This window comes from Giraffa tippelskirchi, chromosome 9 (genome assembly GCF_054371585.1).
Source record: "Giraffa tippelskirchi isolate mGirTip1 chromosome 9, T2T-mGirTip1v1.2.pri, whole genome shotgun sequence".
Classification (NCBI taxonomy): Eukaryota; Metazoa; Chordata; class Mammalia; order Artiodactyla; family Giraffidae; genus Giraffa; species Giraffa tippelskirchi.
In genome coordinates, this window is record NC_137283.1 from 134,654,069 (window position 1) to 134,672,164 (window position 18,096).

At 37.2% G+C, this 18,096-nt stretch overlaps 1 long non-coding RNA gene across 1 annotated transcript in view; it reads left to right on the plus strand.

Annotated features, from left to right (window-relative positions):
• Positions 1–18,096, plus strand: part of LOC145521746 (uncharacterized) — a 300,074-nt gene that overhangs the window by 266,393 nt on the left and 15,585 nt on the right. The window lies entirely within an intron of this gene.

Genomic DNA, 18,096 nt, shown 5'->3' on the forward strand with positions numbered 1-18,096 from the left:
AAGGCTTTCTGGTACTGCATCCTTGATGCTCACCAGCTAGAATGCTGTAGATAGTGCTCAATAAACTTCACTTGTTATTACTATTGTTAATGTTGCTATTTAAGTGAGCATTGCTACCTGTGCTCTTATGTGGCCTTCGTGCCCTGTGACCCTGGGCAAGTTACTCAACAGCTTTCAACCTCCTTTTTCTCATTAGCAGATGGGGATAAAACAATACTTATCTCATCAAGTTAGATTGCCATGAAGACTAGTAATAATATACTTAATTGCACTATCATGAAGGTTTTTCATTAATAATTATCCTGTTTTGGCTCAAATGACTAAAATATCTTTTGGAAAACACAACTGTCCTTGACTTGGCTTGTAGCCAGCCAGGCTTACCAGGTATAAAAATGTACTGTCAGATAAGTACATTGTCAGTTAATGTTCAGTGTAATAGTTCATTTATTGGCCCAGCAGGAAGTGCTTGCATATTATTATTGTGGGATATTTCAGACTGCTACAGTTTCCATTACAGAAGTCTCCCCCCTTATCTGTGGTTTTTCTTTGTCATTTCAGTTATCAATTCATGGGTCAATTGTGGTCTGAAAATATTAAATGGAAAGCTCTAGAAATAAACCTTTCATAGGTTTTAAGCTGCAAACTGTGTGAGTAGCATATTGAAATCTCTGCCATCTCACTCCATCCTGCCCAGGACATGAATTAGCCCTTTGTCCAGCGTGTACTAACCATTGGTCATCTAGTTGTCTCCATTATTGCAGTGCTATGTTCAAGTCACCCTTATTTTACTTAATAACATCCCCCAGATGCAAGAATAGTGTTGCTGGCAATTTAAGAAGACATAAAATGTTTCCTTAAGTGAAAAGGTGAAAGTATTCAACAAGGGAAGAAAAAAAAAATAGTATGCTGAGTTTGCTGTGATCTACAGTAAGAATAAATCTTCTGTTCATGAAACTGTGAAGAAAGAAAAAAGAAAATTTTTTAATCATTATTGTTTTTATTGAGAATTCGCTTTAATTTAAATTTATTTATTGAACAATGGGATACATGAGTCTTTTTCAGTTTTGGTTTCCTCAGGGTATATGCCCAGGAGTGGGATTGCTGGGTCATATGGTGGTTTTATTCCTAGTTTTTTAAGGAATCTCCATACCATCTTCCATTGTTGCTGTATCAATTTACATTCCCACCATCAGTGCAAGAGCCTTCCCTTTTCTCCCCACCCTATCCAGCATTTATTGTTTGTAGACTTTTTGATGAATGCCATTGTAACCGGTGTGAGGTGATATCTCATTGTAGTTTTGATTTGCATTTCTCTAATAATGAGTGACGTTGAGCATCTTTTCACATATTTGTTAGCCATCTGTATGTCTTCTTTGGAGAAATGTCTGTTTAGGTCTTTTTCCCACTTTTTGATTGGATTGTTTGTTTTTCTAGTACTGAATTGTATGAGCTGCTTGTATATTGTGGAAATTAACCCTTTATCGGTTGTTTCATTTGCTAGTATTTTCTCTCATTCGGAGGGTCGTCTTTTCACCTTGCTTATAGTTTCCTTTGCTGTCAAAAGCTTTTAAGTTTATTCAGGTCCCACTTGTTTACTTTTGTTTTTATTTCTGTTATTCTATGAGGTGGGTCATAGAGGATCTTGCTTTGATTTATGTCATTGAGTGTTCTGCCTATGTTTTCCTCAGAGAGTTTATTATAGTTTCTGGTCTTGCATTTAGGTCTTTAATCCATTTTGAGTTTATCTTTGTGTATGGTGTTAGGAAGTGTTCTAATGTCATTCTTTTACATGTAACTGTCCAGTTTTCCCAGACCATTTATTGAAGAGGCCATCTTTGCCCCACTGTATATTCTTACCTCCTTTGTCAAAAATAAGGTACCCATAAGTGCATGGATTTATTTCTGAGCTTTCTATCTTGTTCCATTAGTCTATATTTCTGTTCTTATGTTACAGTATTTCTGTACCATACTGTCTTGATGACTGTAGCTTTGTAGTATAATCTGAAGTCAGGAAGGTTGATTCCTTCAGCTCCATTCTTCTTTCTCAAGACTGCTTTGGCTATTCGGGGTCTTTTGTGTTTCCATATGAATTGTGAAATTTTTTGTTCTGGTTTTGTGAAAAATGTCACTGGTAATTTGACAGGGATCACATTGAATCTGTAGATTGCATTTGGCAGTATAGTCATTTTCAAAATGACTTAGCTCCCAGGGGTTCTGGCAGCACCAGGTACTCAGGGGAGTAGGCAGCTAGGGCAGCAGGAAATATAGTGCTCTAGAAGGGTATGGCAACCAGTATTGGCCAATACACTCCAGTATTCTTGCCTGGAGAACCCCCTGACAGAGAAGTCTGGCAGGCCACAGTCTCCAGGGTTGCAAACAGTTGGACATGACAAAAGCAACCCTGTGCGCATAAACGAAAGACTTTTTTTGCCTGTGGCAGCTCTGCCCCAGTGAGAGTTGAGCATGAAGGTGGCACACAGGGGACCCTAGCAGTGCCAAGTGTGCAGGGACACAGACTGCCTCTGCAGCAGGAGTTATGGCCCTATCAGAGTCTTTTTCTGAGCCTCTTGTAGCTGGCGATCAGAAGGTCTCTTTGGCCAGTCTTTCTCCATAGCTCCACCCATTCAGGCATTTAGAGGACTCCCTTGCCTGAGGTCCTTCTCTGTTGTTCAGAGCATCAGGCACATAGAGAGGCCCCCGTGGCTGGGTTCCTACTCTGTAGATCTGCACGTCAGTCCCTTAAAGGGGCACCCTGGATGTGGTCCTACTCTGTAGTTCAGTGCATCAGGCATTTGATGGGCCAGCCTCTCTATTGTTCAGCTTCCATGCTGGCATGTGGGGTGAAAGAGGCTATCGTGATGGCTTCACCCCCTGTGCATGACTCAGCAGTATTGCCTTGCTTCCATGGCTGCCCAGTTGTCCTCCACAGACATTTCCCACCATAGTCTCCTCCCTCACATCCCCTTAATCCGGCTCTCCATAGTCAACAGCAGCCCTCACCCTGTGATTGCTTCACAATTCCTAAACTCCAGCTCCCAGCCACTGTGCCTTCCAGGGGACCTGCAACCCTGTCCAGGGCATGTATGGCTGTGGGAAGGGCAGTCTGATTCTCATCCCATTTAGGCTGTCACAGATCAGCTGTTTCACTCTCAGCCTTAAATGTTTCTCCTCTGACTCAGACAATTTCCCTGATGTGCAGATCGGACTCCTGCTTCAGCTCCCCTATCCGCAGAGGGCAGGTCCAGTCCTACTAACCCTCCTGTTTTTCCCCATAGTTCCTTTGTCCTACTGAGTTTTGCGTGGCTCTATATTTTCTTTTCCCCTGGTCAGGTACTCCTGTCCGCACTCAGCTGGTGTTCTGCATGCACTTCTGTGTCTGAAGGTGTATTCCTGATGTATCCATGGAGAGAGATGTACTACTCGTCCACCTACTCCTCTACCATCTTGTTCTCTCCATGAGAAATTCTTTCTAGTTTTACACTCACACCTTAAACTGCAAAAGTTGCTCCCACTGGGCATGAAACAAGCTGCCTTAAGACAGAGAAGGCATTAAGTTTATACAATAAGATGTTTTGAGACAGAGAGAGGGCACATTCACATAATTTTATTACAGTATATTGCTATAATTATTGTAATTTATTATCAGTTATTGTTGTTAGTCCCTCATTGTGCCTAATCTACAAATTCATAAATTAAACTTTATCATGCTGCTGCTGCTGCTAAGTCGCTTCAGTCGTGTCCGACTCTGTGCGACCCCATAGACAGCAGCTCACCAGGCTCTCCTGTCCCTGGGATTCTCCAGGAAAGAACACTGGAGTGGGTTGCCATTTCCTTCTCCAATGCATGAAAGGGAAAAGTGAAAGTGAAGTCGCTCAGTCATGCCCGACTCTTAGCGACCCCGTGGACTGCAGCCTACCAGGCTCCTCTGTCCATGGGATTTTCCAGGCAAGAGTACTGGAGTGGGTTGCCATTGCCTTCTCTGAAACTTTATCATAGGTATAGGAAAAAAACAAAGTATATATAGGGTCAGTACTGTTCATGGTTTCAGTCATCCTCTGGGGGTCTTGGAACGTATCCCCCGAGGATAAAGGGGGACTACTATATTGTCTTCCCTGGTGGCTCAGACGGTAAAGCCGCTGCCTACTATGCGGGAGACCTAGGTTCAAACCCTGGGTCGGGAAGATCTCCTGGAGAAGGAAATGGCAACCCACTCCAGTATTCTTGCCTGGAAAATCCCATGGAGGGAGGCTTCAGTCCATGGAGTTGCAAACAGTTGGACACAACTGAGTGACCAAACAACTGTATTGTCAGGTGGGGCATTATCCTGCTTGAGCTGTATCAGCTTACAGTAGGGGCAGTCAGGCTGTCACAGCAGAATTAATTGGTTGCCTAGGACAGTGACCCTAAAATTAGAATAACCTATGTATATGCAAAAAACTTTGTTGGAGATACTATTTATTTATTAAAACACTGTTTTAAGACAATACATTTCCAGGTCTTTATTTCCATCTATACTCTTTCCTCAAAATGATCTGGCTAAGGATCCATGAAAGGGTCATTATGGAAGCAAGACCCCCATTTTCCCTCTTGTCCTCCCCCTACTATCCTTTTTTTGTGATTGCCCACTTTCCCCTTATAAAAGAAAAACACATCCAGAGGGGTACATACTTCAAGGATATCAAACTAAAGAACATTTTGAAACAATGGTGTTTTGGGGCAATGTCATATTCCACTCAGGTAGTTTTAATATTCAACTTTCAACAAAATTGCAGAAGAATCTAATCAATATATTAGCTGATGAATTATTGAAATTCCTTCACTGATGGACAACTCTATGATATTTGGCACTAAGTCAAGAGTAAGTCAAAGAACTGTGTTAGTGCTGTAAAGTCACCTTCACATTTTTATTTAAATGATTAAGTTTCTTTTAGTGTTGACATCTATGAATATTTAAAAATGAAACAGAATTGACAGTGAGCTCTATCTCATTGTAGCACTAAGTAATATTCCCACAGGGATATGTGACAATGAAAATAAGGAAAGCCCATCCATCTCACTGAGAACTACATTCCTATTATTTTACTTTTTGTTTTAGTAGTTACCAACATTTTAATATACTCTATAATTTTTTAAAAAAATTATGTGTTAATAATAATTGTCATAACAACTCAATCTAAAGCCAAACATTTAAGACATAAAGCTTTGTGGGCATAGAAAAGTTGAAAACTTTTAAGTTTCACTTTTATTCATTCCAAAAATGTTTAGCCAGTATCTACTTTGTGGCAGGCCCTGTCTCAAGTGCTAGGAATTCAGAGGTGACCAAACTGAAAGGAAATTTCTATCCATATGGAGTTTGTATTCTAGTAGGTAGAGTTTGAAGAAAAACCAAACAACAAGTGCATGTAAAATATAATGGCAGAGATACATATTTTTGTGCCAGAAGACTATGATAGGGTGTTTTAAACATAAAATATATTAGAGCAATATTCTGTAGGGAAAAACCAAGTATAAGGGAAAAAAGGAATATTAAAGAGCTTGATGAAGCATTTTTTTAAATAGATGATGGTAAGGATTCTATAGCTACAACCTTATATTCCACTGGAATATTAAAAAGAGTGATATGATAGAATTCTAAAATCTTATTTGATGACTTTTTTACAATACACTAGAAGTCTCGCTCTTCAGAAATGATTAAAAATGGAGATGTCTTCTTTAAAATCTATAAGAGAGTACATAGTTTTACAAAACCATGTGAGCAAATTTGAGGAAACTGGATAGATCGCACAATTCTGAATCTTAGTGCCTAGAATCTGAATGGTATTAAATCTGATTAAGTTATATGATGAAATATCACTTAAGGACCTGAGTATGAATTAAAGTTCAGTTCAGTTCAGTCACTAAGTCATGTGCGACTCTTTGTGACCCCATGGACTGCAGCACACCAGGCTTCCCTGTCCATCACCAACTCCTGGAGCCTACTCAAATTCATGTTCATCGAGTCAGTGATGCCATCTAACCATCTCATCCTCTGTCGTCACCTTCTCCTCCCACCTTCAATATTTCCCAGCATCGGGGTCTTTTAAAATGAGTCAGTTCTTCACATCAGGTGGCCAAAGTGTTGGAGCTTCAGCTTCAGTATCAGTCCTTCCAATGAATATGCACGACTGATTTCCTTTAGTATAGATGGGTTGAATCTCCTTGCATTCCAAGGGACTCTCAAGAGTCTTCTCCAACACCACAGTTCAAAAGCCTCAATTCTTCAGTGCTCAGCCTTCTTTATAGTCCAACTCTCACATCCATACATGACTACTGGATAGACCATAGCTTTGACCAGAACAGACCTTTGTTGGCAAAGTTATGTCTCTGCTTTCTAGGTTGATCATACCTTTTCTTCCAAGAAGCAAGCATGTTTTAATTTCATGGCTGCAGTCACCATCTGTAGTGATTTTGGAGCCCAAAAAATTGAAGTCTGTCATGGTTTCCATTGATTCCCATCTGTTTGCCATGAAGTGATGGGACCAAATGCCATGATCTTAGTTTTCTGAATGTTGAGCTTTAAGCCAACTTTTTCACTCTCCTCTTTCACTTTCATCAAGAGGCTCTTTAGTTCTTCTTCACTTTCTGCCATAAGGGTGGTGTCATCTGCATATCTGAGGTTATTGATATTTCTCCCAGCAATCTTGATTCTAGCTTGTGCTTCATCCTGCCTGGCATTTCGCATGATGTACTCTGCATATAAGTTAAATAAGCAGGGTGACAATATACAGCCTTGACATACTCCTTTCCCAATTTGGAACCAGTCTGTTGTTCCATGTCCAGTTCTAACTGTTGCTTCTTGACCACATACAGACTTCTCAGGAGGCAGGTCAGGTGCTCTGGTATTCCTGTCTCTTGAAGAATTTTCCAGTTTGTTGTGATCCAAATAGTCAAAGGCTTTGGCATAGTCAATAAAGCAGAAGTAGATTTTTTCTAGAACTCTCTTGCTTTTTCAATGATCTGAAGGATGTTTGCAGTTTGATCTCTGGTTCCTCTGCCTTTTCTAAATGCAGCTTGAACATCTGGAAGTTCACAGTCCATGTACAGTTGAAGCCTGACTTGGAGAATTTTGAGCATTACTATGCTAGCGTATGAGATGAGTGCAATTGTGTGGTAGTTTGAGCATTCTTTGGCATTGCCTTTCTTTGGGATTGGAATGAAAATTGACCTTTTCCAGTCCTGTGGCCACTGCTGAGTTTTCCAAATTTGCTGACATATTGAGTGCAGCACTTTCACAGCATCATCTGTTAGGATTTGAAATGGCTCAACTGGAATTCCATCACCTCCACTAGCTTTGTTCGTAACAATGTTTCCTGTGGCCCACTTGACTTCACAATTCCAGGATGTCTGGTTCTAGGTGAGTGATCACACCATCATGGTTATCTGGGTCCTTAAGATCTTTTTTGTATAGTTCTTCTGTCTATTTGTGCCACCTCTTCTTAAACCCAGACTAAGATGGCAGAGTGTTCTCATCTTCTCCTGCAAGAACTCCAAAATTACATCTCACTGATGAATTCAAGTTAGTTTTTCCTAAATATTTGCTTTATGTTTATGTCAAAGCAAATGGTTTGCTTGACATTTGAACAATAAATATCCTCTTAATAATATAGTGATAGAGCAACTCTTTCTGATGTTTCATTCAGAACTATTTAACAAAACCTCAAAAAACAAACAAAACTTAGGTATTCTGAAGATATTGCTAAATTACTTAGGGGAAAAAAAGAAGACCTTCCTTTATAACGTCATCATTATTTAGTTTGGAAATTACCCTCAGTGAAAATGGAAGATTTTTTGTGTAAACACTTGCTACATTCCTCAGATTAAACAGATCCTAATAACTAAGATACTGAGGATAAATGAAACCTTACACACATATTTGTTATGGTTCTGAACATCCAGTGCTATATTAACCGAATTCTTTTGTTGTGGGTTTCTACTCACAGTAAAAAAAACTATCATGGGTGAAGCTAGGAGGGCTTGTCTCCATCTAGTGGTCAGTATATTGTACTAATACTATGATTCCAAAATCAAAACATTACAAGCATTTTGTTTTCTTAATTGTTGGGAAAAATGACTCTAACAAAGATACTACTGTTATTTTCTAATCATATTTATCAAACTTGGCAAGTAAATAATCAGATAGAAGATACATAACCTTAAAATAGATATATTGAACTATATGGCTTGACTATATTGTCCAAAATTCCATGAAGCTATTTCTCTGCTACCCCCCAAAAAAGAATTTTTTCTTATAAAATATAATTTCATAATTCAGTAAGGTACCTTACTTGAATTGATACAGAGAGATAAATTAAATTTTTTATTTCATTCTCATATCGGGCATTTAATTTTAATACCTACATGTAAAGTTGAACTCATCAATATATTCTAAAGGGAGATGACCGTGTTTAGGGCTGCTCTTAACTAACAGAAAGAAAATTGTATCTATTTAATTTTAAAATATTACTTACCAAAGAAAGAGACTAATTCCTAATGGGTCTCTTTATCATACCTAGTATTTTCTTTGTAAAAATGTGCTATTCTTTATAATGACTTAATTTTTTTTTCTTTTTCCTTTCTTTCAGTAAGCTCATTAGAGATAAAAGATTAGGGATAAGAATAAAAAGAACATATTTATTAAAATTGTATTATAAAAGTAGCACCACTTTTTTTTTTGAGGATGTCACAATTTACGAAAGGTCTCATATAGTTTGTATTATTAGCCCCATTTTTATTTAACAAATGTATTAGGTGAATCTCCTGCCTCATTAAGACCTTAGTAAGACTGATTTTTGTGTTAGTTTGGTGTAAAATTAACTGTGGCTTTCAATTGTTGAATTTTTCTCTTTGATATTGGAATACATTCTTAAATGTGGCTATGTTAAACATCATTTTAATACACATTTCTTACTTTATGTTTTTTTGCTAATGACTTACTACTTGCTGTTTATTTTATATGTATTTTAGATTAGGGAAATGATGCTAGACAAAAAGCAAATTTGAGTGATTATCTTATTCAAGTTCAAAGTGGGTGGTAAAGCAGCAGAGACAACTAGCAACATCCACAACACATTTGGCCCAGGAACTGCTAAGGAACATATAGCGCAGTTGTGGTTCAAGTTTTGCAAAGGAGACAAGAGCCTTCAAGATGAGGGCCACAATGGCAGGCCATCAGAAATTGACAGCAACCAATTGAGAGGATCATCAAAACTGATTCTTGTACAACTACATAAGTTGCAGAAGAACTCATTGTCAACCATTCTATGGTCATTTGGCATTTGAAGTAAATTGGAAAGGTAAAAAAGCTTGATAAGTGGGTGCCTCATGAGCTGACTGAAAAATCAAAAATACCATTGTTTTGAAATGTCATCTTCTCTTATTCTATGCAACAAAAATGAACCATTTCTGGCTTGGATTTTGACGTGCTACAAAATGTGGATTTTATATGGCAACCAGCGATGACAAGCTCAGTGGTTGGACCAAGAAGAAGCTCCAAAGCACTCCCCAAGGCCAAACTTACACCAAAAAAAGGTCATAGTCACTGTTGGCCTGATCCACTACAGCTTTCTGAATCCCAGCAAAGCCATTACATCTGAGAAGTATGCTCAGCAAATTGAGGAGATGCCCTGAAAACTGCAAAGCCTACAGTCTGCATTGGTCAACAGAAAGGGTCCAATCCTACTCCATGACAGTGACTGATCACACATTGCACAGCCATGCTTCAACAGTTGAACGAATTGGGCTATAAAGTTTTGCCTCATCTACCATATTCACCTGATCTCTTTCCAATGATTTACCACTTCTCCAAGCATCTCAACAACTTTTTGTGGTGAAAATGCTTCCACAACCAGCAGGAGGAGGAAAATGCTTTCTAAAAATTCATCAAATCCTGAAGCATGGATTTTTATGCTACAGGAATAAGCAAATTTATTTCTCATTGGCAAAAATGTGTTGATTGTAATGATTCTCATTTTGATTAATAGTGAAGGACAGGGAAGCCTGGTGTGCTGCAGTTCATGGGATGCAAAGAGTTGGACAGGACTTAGTGACTGAGCAACAATATAATGATTTAAAATTCACAGTTTGAAACCACAATTACTTTTTCACCAAACTAATACATCAACTCATGTCTTTAGAGACTCAAAGTCCTTCCCCAAGATTTCTGCAAATGTCCAAAGGGCCCACATTCTGAAAACAATCTCCATCTCTGAGCTCTTGCATTCATGAAATGCATCTCTGATCTGTAATATGGCTACCCAAACACGGAACCCAGATCCATTCTCAATTCCAAAACATTACCCGTTCACCCCAGCTTGTGTTAATGTAGTAAATGTTGCTGAAGAAAAGGAAAAATAAAAGAAGGAGAAATTTAGATATATCTATTCAAACTTCCTGGAGAAGGAAATGGCAAACCACTCCAGTATTGCTGCCTGGAAAATCCCATGGACAGAGCAGCCTAGCAGGCTACAGTCCATGGGATCGTAAGAGCCGGACACAACTTGGCAACTAAACCACACCACATTCAAACTTCAACTCAAACATTAGGTAACTGAGTTCCAAAGATGTTCTTCTGTCTCTCCTCCACTGGGAAATTTACAATGGCCCCTCTCTCTACCTGCTCCTTAGACTCACACAAAGTCTTATGATAATTAATAGGTTGCCCTATTAGTTAGATTGCAAGCAATATTTTTTTTTACATAGATAAAAAGAAATTTATGTTCAGATACACAGTTTCACAAGAATACTGTATTGTCGACACACAAGAGAATAAGGATGGCCTCTAGAGAGCAAAACCATATAATCTCTTTACACTTTCAAAGAATCCCCAATATAAAAATGCTTGGCTCATCAGGTGAGAAGTCATTTCTTATATAAACTGCAGATTTAATATACAAACAGCTCAGGAGAGAAGTCTATCCAGAACAGGAAGAGGAAAAAAAATTGTCTTTGTTTTTGATTAGGCCATTTATAGCACCAAACAGAATTGGATATAGTCTTATTTTGCAACCTAGAAATTGCTTGCCAAAAGCCATAAAATCTGTGGCATAGGAGATTTTTATAGCTAAATTTAAAATTCAGTGTATTAGAAATGAAGGCAACATCCTGCCTTTACTTTCTTTAGCAATAAAAATAGGTGATCTCAGATGAATTATTCCAGGTTAAGTTTGACTTATTTATGAAAATTGCGGTGTTTGGAATATCTCTCCCTCAGCCTTCTTGGATCTTTGGCCAGTTTTTCCTGGCTCTGATTACCAGGAGGAGTAGACAGGAGATTAATCAGGAGAATAAAGGGATAAGATGAGAGGCTTTCCTCTAATTAAGAAAGGACTTCACAGTGTACAAAGAAATAAAATAGTATGGAATGATAACAGAGACCAGGTATATTAGCTCATTATCTTGGGAAGGGTGTCATATACAGACGGTACAGCCCTCTCATGTCATAAGAGAAAGTGTTTGTTCTATGAGCTAAATTTGACTTGACATACTGGATTTAAATAAAGATTTCTGAGCCACTAGGACAAGAGTCAAATGGCAACAGATTATGGCTTAAAACTTCTGTGGTTTCTTCCTACCTCTGGGAAAGCTGTGAAGAATTTTTAGGAGGAAAATGGCTAGGTGTATTGAGAAAAGTGTTACACACAGTAACTCCGAAAGGACAAGTATAATTCATATGTTCATATGAAAAGAGAGAGAGAAAAGGAACCAGATGAAATGTGTTTCATGCCACAGAATGTCGATCAGCTAAGCTTTCTAATTCCTTGAAAGAGTCATGTTCTCCTTGCTTGAGAGTCAGTTGCCTCCTTCTTCCCGTCGCTTGCTGAAAGAGCTAGTCTCCACAAGGGTCTTTGCCTCCTTTTGTTTACAAACTTGTGTATCTCTTTCCCTTGGATCTGGGTTTTCCCTGTGATTCATTTGGAAACAACAGAATGCTGAAGAAAGGATGCTGTATGATGTCTGAGCTTTGATCAGAGAATGTCCTACTGTTTTTATCTTAGCGTCTTGGAGCACTTTCTGTGAGCCTTGAGCAACTATGAAAATAATAACGCTCCAGTTGATAGGACTTGAAACATAACACATGGAGCACAAGAATCTCCCAGTCAAACCCTTAAAGTTATAATATAATATAGTAGGTAATGAAATGGTTGCTTTACACTTCTAAGCTTTGGGGCTGATTTCTACCTGGCAGTAGATAGCAAGAAAATGTGGTTTCCATCTATTGATTTTCCAGATCTCAATATAGATTTCATACATTTTGGGAAGCCCCGTAATCTGGATTAGGCATCCCCTTCTAGGTGCTGTCCCATAATTCAATTTTCATATGTGTTATAATTATCTGTTTATTCTTGTGTGAGATTAGGGAAAGTAAAAATCATGTCTGAATTGATCATCATACCTGCAGAACACCAACAGTGCCTGATAAATATAGAAGGCAATAAATAAGCATGACCAACTAAATCAATTAATGCATTTATTATGCAGCTAAATACTAACCTCTTGCTCAACTGGGAAGAAGCCCATTGCCTGTTATATTATTTGATAATCAGCTTCCATAAAGGTAGTCATGTAAATATACCTCAGCAAAGTTTAAAGACAACATGCATTGCACAAGTCACTTAGCCACCTAAATTATTAAAATACATGAAAGATTTAGAAATAAATCTGGGCAGTGAGAATTTCTTTTCTAAATATTCACTGATCTCTACTGTTCTGGATTTTGACCAATCCAACTTGATTAATCTTGAATTATGGTATTCTCATAGTTTTTTATGGAAAAGGAGTTAAGACTGTGAAGGTTTATAATCTGTGTATTCTAAATGAAGAAAAATGCCCTCTTGTATCCAATAAATAAGACATCTGTGAATTGGCAAATGCTAGCACAAACAAGTCCATTTGGTGACAGTAAATCTGTCACGAACATGTTTAAACCGAAAATATACAGCTAGGAAAATTTTACAAGATGCAGATGTCATGTAAGGCAGTGAATTGAGGCCAAATGACCCAAAAGATGTAATGGGAAGGGATTTTTACGAAATGAATAAGAAATTGGAGAAGGTGAAACACACATACACACACAATAGGATGACCCTCCCTATTACATCACTTGGTGAGTACCTAGAGCCATCTGAAAAGTGAAACATGTTTCCCCAAGCATCTGACCTTGACTAAAGAATCACTAAGAAAAAGGCCAAAGGTAGTCCCAAGTGCTTGACCCTGGCTATCTAAGACAGAAGCTCTGAAAATTCCTCTCAACCCTTTGGCGGTGGTTTATCAGTTTCTGAAAGGTCCGCTAAGACCTCAGTGCTCTTCTAGCATTTTGAGTTTGAGGAGGTACTCAGGGATGAATGGTGTTACAGCTTCGCCACACATGGCAGCCCCCCAACACTGCTTTCTCTGAGGCATTCTTAAGGAAATGAAATTCCAGTTCACTGACATCCCACTTAGAGCTCAATTTTTTCTACCACAGATTCCTTACCAAGCATTTCCTATTAAAGAACAGTACAGTATAACAACTGGAGCAATGTGACAATATTTTTTTTTCTGATACACTGTAAAATGTAATATATGTTATTTCTGTATCATAGTTTCCTTTTATATTTGCCTTTAAGGTATTGATTGTCATTTGCATGTTTTATTATTTAAACTTTAGAGTACATACTGGAGGTAAAATCCCTGTGAAGTCAATACTAGTATTCTAGGTTTTCCCAAGATAAAAAACTGAGATACACTTGAGTGGTTACATGTCACAAATTAGAAAAGAATGCATTACAAAAGCACAACGTAATAAATCAAAGCCCTTTTCTTCTATAATTCTATCTCTCCACATCAGAATTACATGCATTAGAACTCAGCATGACTTTACACGTATAATCAAAACTCCCTGTTTTAAAAGCAAGGCCTAGAAAGTTTAACTAAATTGCTTGGATTATAGCAGAGAAAGAATTACCTGCTAATTTCTTCCACGTTCACTTGACATTTAACTTGTTTCTCACTGAGACTCAGATTCTCAAACTTCTGAACTCATAGAAAGTAAAATTCCCCTGAAGAGCAGGCAGAATGCTTTATAAATTCTGTGCCCCAAATAACTAAATACAATAAATAGAGATAAACTACTTCCCAAAAGATTTGATTTGTTTTCTAAGTGACACAGAATTAAATAAGATGTATTTCCAAATAAAAACAGCCAAGAATGGACAGAATTTTCCCCATTTGTATCTCTCTTGTTCAAATACAGTATTCTGACTTCCTACAAGAGAAAAAATTTCAGTTGAAACAAAGTGATTCTAGAGAACCGATTTAGGAGAGAGTTGTTCATTTTCTTCTTTCAGTGAAAATAAAATGAGAATGACAAAGCAATCTTTTAGATAGCCAGATAAATATCGAGGAAAAGGCCAAGTGGGAAGAGACAATGAAAAGCAAGGAAGAGAGCTCTTTAAAGGAATACAATGAACAACTATTTGAGAAAGGTCATACCAAAGAAAAACTGTGGCTCAACTTCACTCAGCATATCTCCCTGCTCTTGCTTTTACTCTACTGATCATGCCTCTTCCATTTGGTCAAGTTTTGGCCATTAGAGAGTTTTTTTATAGTGCCAACAGATAACTTGCATAAGGCATAATATTGATTTTAAAAATAAAGTTTTCATTGGTTTCTCATGCCAAATATTAACAGCAGTCCATGCCTAAGGCTGTGTTTTTATTATGTTTGCTCTATATAACATTTTTAACAGCTCTCTGAACTCAAGTATCAAATAAACAAAATGGTAGCCAGCAGACCCTACACAAAAAAGTAAGTATGCCTCTATGGACAAACCAAATATTCCATGTGCTTGAGAACAACATTGGTTTTCCTCAGCCCCATTGTCAAGCCACTAGAGATATTCCTATTGAGCTCAGAGAAGCTGATCAAAAAACATACCTTCAGGGGAAAAAGAAGATGATCATATTAAGCTTGTTTCTTCCTCAGATGTGAACTAAAAAAAGAGGGAAAGACTCATATGCTTCTGTAATCTTGGTTTAGGGCTTTTAATGGGGCTGAAATGCTAAAATCTGCTTTAAAATTCATGACAGTGAACCTCTGATATTCCATAGAAATGATTACTGTTGAAAGCTCTTCCCAGGACCAAATCCGAAAATAGAACTGAAAATATCAAGGTACAGAGGGCCCTAAAAGATGAAAAATACCTCCATACATAGAAATAGAGCACAAATCTTACAAATCAAGGATTAATTCATTTAGGTTGACTGTTAAGAATCCAAACCAGTTCACCCCTGCCTTATTGACATCAGAGTATGACTCTAGGGTCCTATTAGGATTGTTAACATAATATTTACACTTTCTGCAATTCTTTTCCACTCTCCAAAATAATCAGAAACTTCACAAAATCTTGGGTAACTATGTCACCGATTTGGCCTTCATATTTAAGAAATCCAGCAAATTACTTTTGGGTGAGCATCTCTAATGCATAACTGGAAATAGCTACATTGTAGGGACAAGTTTAGAAATGGATTGCAAATATTAATGTATAATTTAAATACATGTAAATAATTTTGTAAATTATCTTTTTAGAATTTGGATGAAATCAGCTGATTTCTCAAAATTAGGATGAAAACAAGCAGACAGTTTATAAAAAGCATAAGGAAAGCCTCAGATTTTGTCTTATTAATGATTGTTTTGTTTGGTTTGTTGATGTGTGGGTTAAGTGGGCTTTTTTTTCCCATTAATACTGTCCCATGTGTGTTTCTTGATATAATTGGGGGATTTCCTTGGATGATTGTAAGTAAAAGTGGAATGGGGAACAAGATGTATTGAAGACACCTTTCTCCATGTGAAGACAAGACAAGCATTGTATTTGGTACTTCATGTTCTTTTATTTTATTTGGTCTTCACAACATCCCCATGACACATGTTTTTTATGACTCTTAATTTATGGATAGAGAATTTGAGACTTATAAAAGGTTTTTTTAAAGAATTTTAAGGGAGAAATAGATTTTTAAAAATTTTCCTCTAGCAGAAATTTCTACTGAGTCACTCACAAATCTGTTCATAAAATCTCCTCTCCCCATGCAACAATTATACCATCTTTTATTTCACTGATGTGTTCAACAGATATTTATGGATTACATATTTTATGCCAAGTACTATTCAGAATATCACAGAGAATACAGAAGTAAAGTAAGCACAGAGTACAATTCTAATAAAGGGATACAGACAGTAAAGAAACAAGTAAGTGCAATATATATTGTATCTACAACGCTATTGTAGATACTGTTAAATGCTAGGTGGTAAAAAAGCAGGAAAGGGGAATATGGAGTGTCAGAGTGAAAGAGCAAAACAAAAGATTTTTTAGGGAAGGCCTCACTGAGAAGGCGAATTTTTAAAAAAAGATGACTTCAGAGAAGTCACCAGCATTGCCATTATGTGCGGGAAGAAAATTTCAGAGAGAACAGCTAGAATAAATGATCTAATGCAGGGGAATGCTTGGTTTGTTTGAGGAACAGCCAATAAACCCAGGCATTTGAACTGTGGGAAGGATGGAGAGAGCTTAAGAGAGGTGATGAGGGTCACATGTACAGGACCTTGTAAGCTGTGGTAAGGCTTTGGTTTTTGAATGGAATTATCACCATCTGATTTTCCAAGGCTCTTTCTGGGTGCTAATACATTGAGATTAGTTTATGGAGAAACATAGGTGGAAGTTGATTCAGAGTCAGACTAAAAGATCATTCTGCTTGGAAGCTGAGATTGGTTCATGGGGAACCAATTTGAAAACAGCCAACATGGCTAGATAAGTGATTTTGCATTCTCAAAGGGGATCCATGGAAACTCCTTCTCGTAGTTCATGTAGCCAATTCTCATGGTTGGACGTAGGAGGTTTTTATTTGAAAACTTACTTATGTACTATTATTCATGGAAAAGCATTCTCCACAAGCTGTGATATTTCCTTGAATGTAATCTGTCAAAATCACTTTACCATTAGCATTCAATCATTTGACTATGATGTGTTTAGTTTGGTTTCCCATTATATTAATCTTGCTTGGAATTTAATAAACTTGAATCTGTTAAGTACCACAAATCTTCAGACACTGATCAATTCTTGGTTTGTTTTTTATTTACTTTCCTTCTTTCTTTTTTCTTTTTACTTCTTGTGAATAAATTTTATTGATCAGTCTTTAGGTTCAAGTGACTAATCCTTTTTCAGCAGGGTCCAGTCTACCATCAAGCCCACAAATAAATGTATTTCTATATACGAATGTAGAAATATTTGTATTTCTGTATTTCTTGTATTTTTAGTTGTATAATTCCCACTTATTTCCCTCTTGTCTGATAATTCCAATACCTATGTTAGCTGTGAGTCTTCTTTTATTGACTAATTCTTCTTTTGATTTTGTATTACGTTACTTCCAGTTCCTTTGCATGTCTCCTAATTTTTTTGTTTGCTGCACATGCTGTGTTTCTGTCTCTTTTATATTTTCACTTGATCTGCAGGTTTAATTTCTTTTTTCATTGCCAACACTTTTTTGTTCTTTGTCTTTTCCTTCCTTTCATTGTCTTTTCTTGCATTTTTATTACGTCAATCTTTTTTTTAATACCTCTTGGAAGTAGTGCGTATTGTGAGATAACAAAAGCATGGATCACAGGATACTTGCAATCTGTTCAAGTCTTAAGCAATTACTTTGATTCTTCCTCTATTTGGGAGAATTCTGGCTCATAGCATAAAAGACTGAGAAAAGGTATTATGAATAATAAGGACTTAAAGAGTGGGTTGGATACTGACCAACAGAAAGGAAAGGGGAAGCATATTTGACAGAGAAAACAAAAAACACAGGGATAAAGAAAGATAAAAAGAACATTTGCAGGCCGGTGAGGAGATGAATATGATGAGAGAGAAGTTATATGAGTTTAATCCTGATAAACGCATATAACTTTAATACTAAAGTTTAAACCTGATAAAAAGAAAATTTTTAATTCTCCTTTCTCTCCTTGCCATTTCCCCCTTAGGATTAAATAATATGAGTAATATCGTCTATACTGTCTTCTAATCAGAGAGCTGTCAATGATATT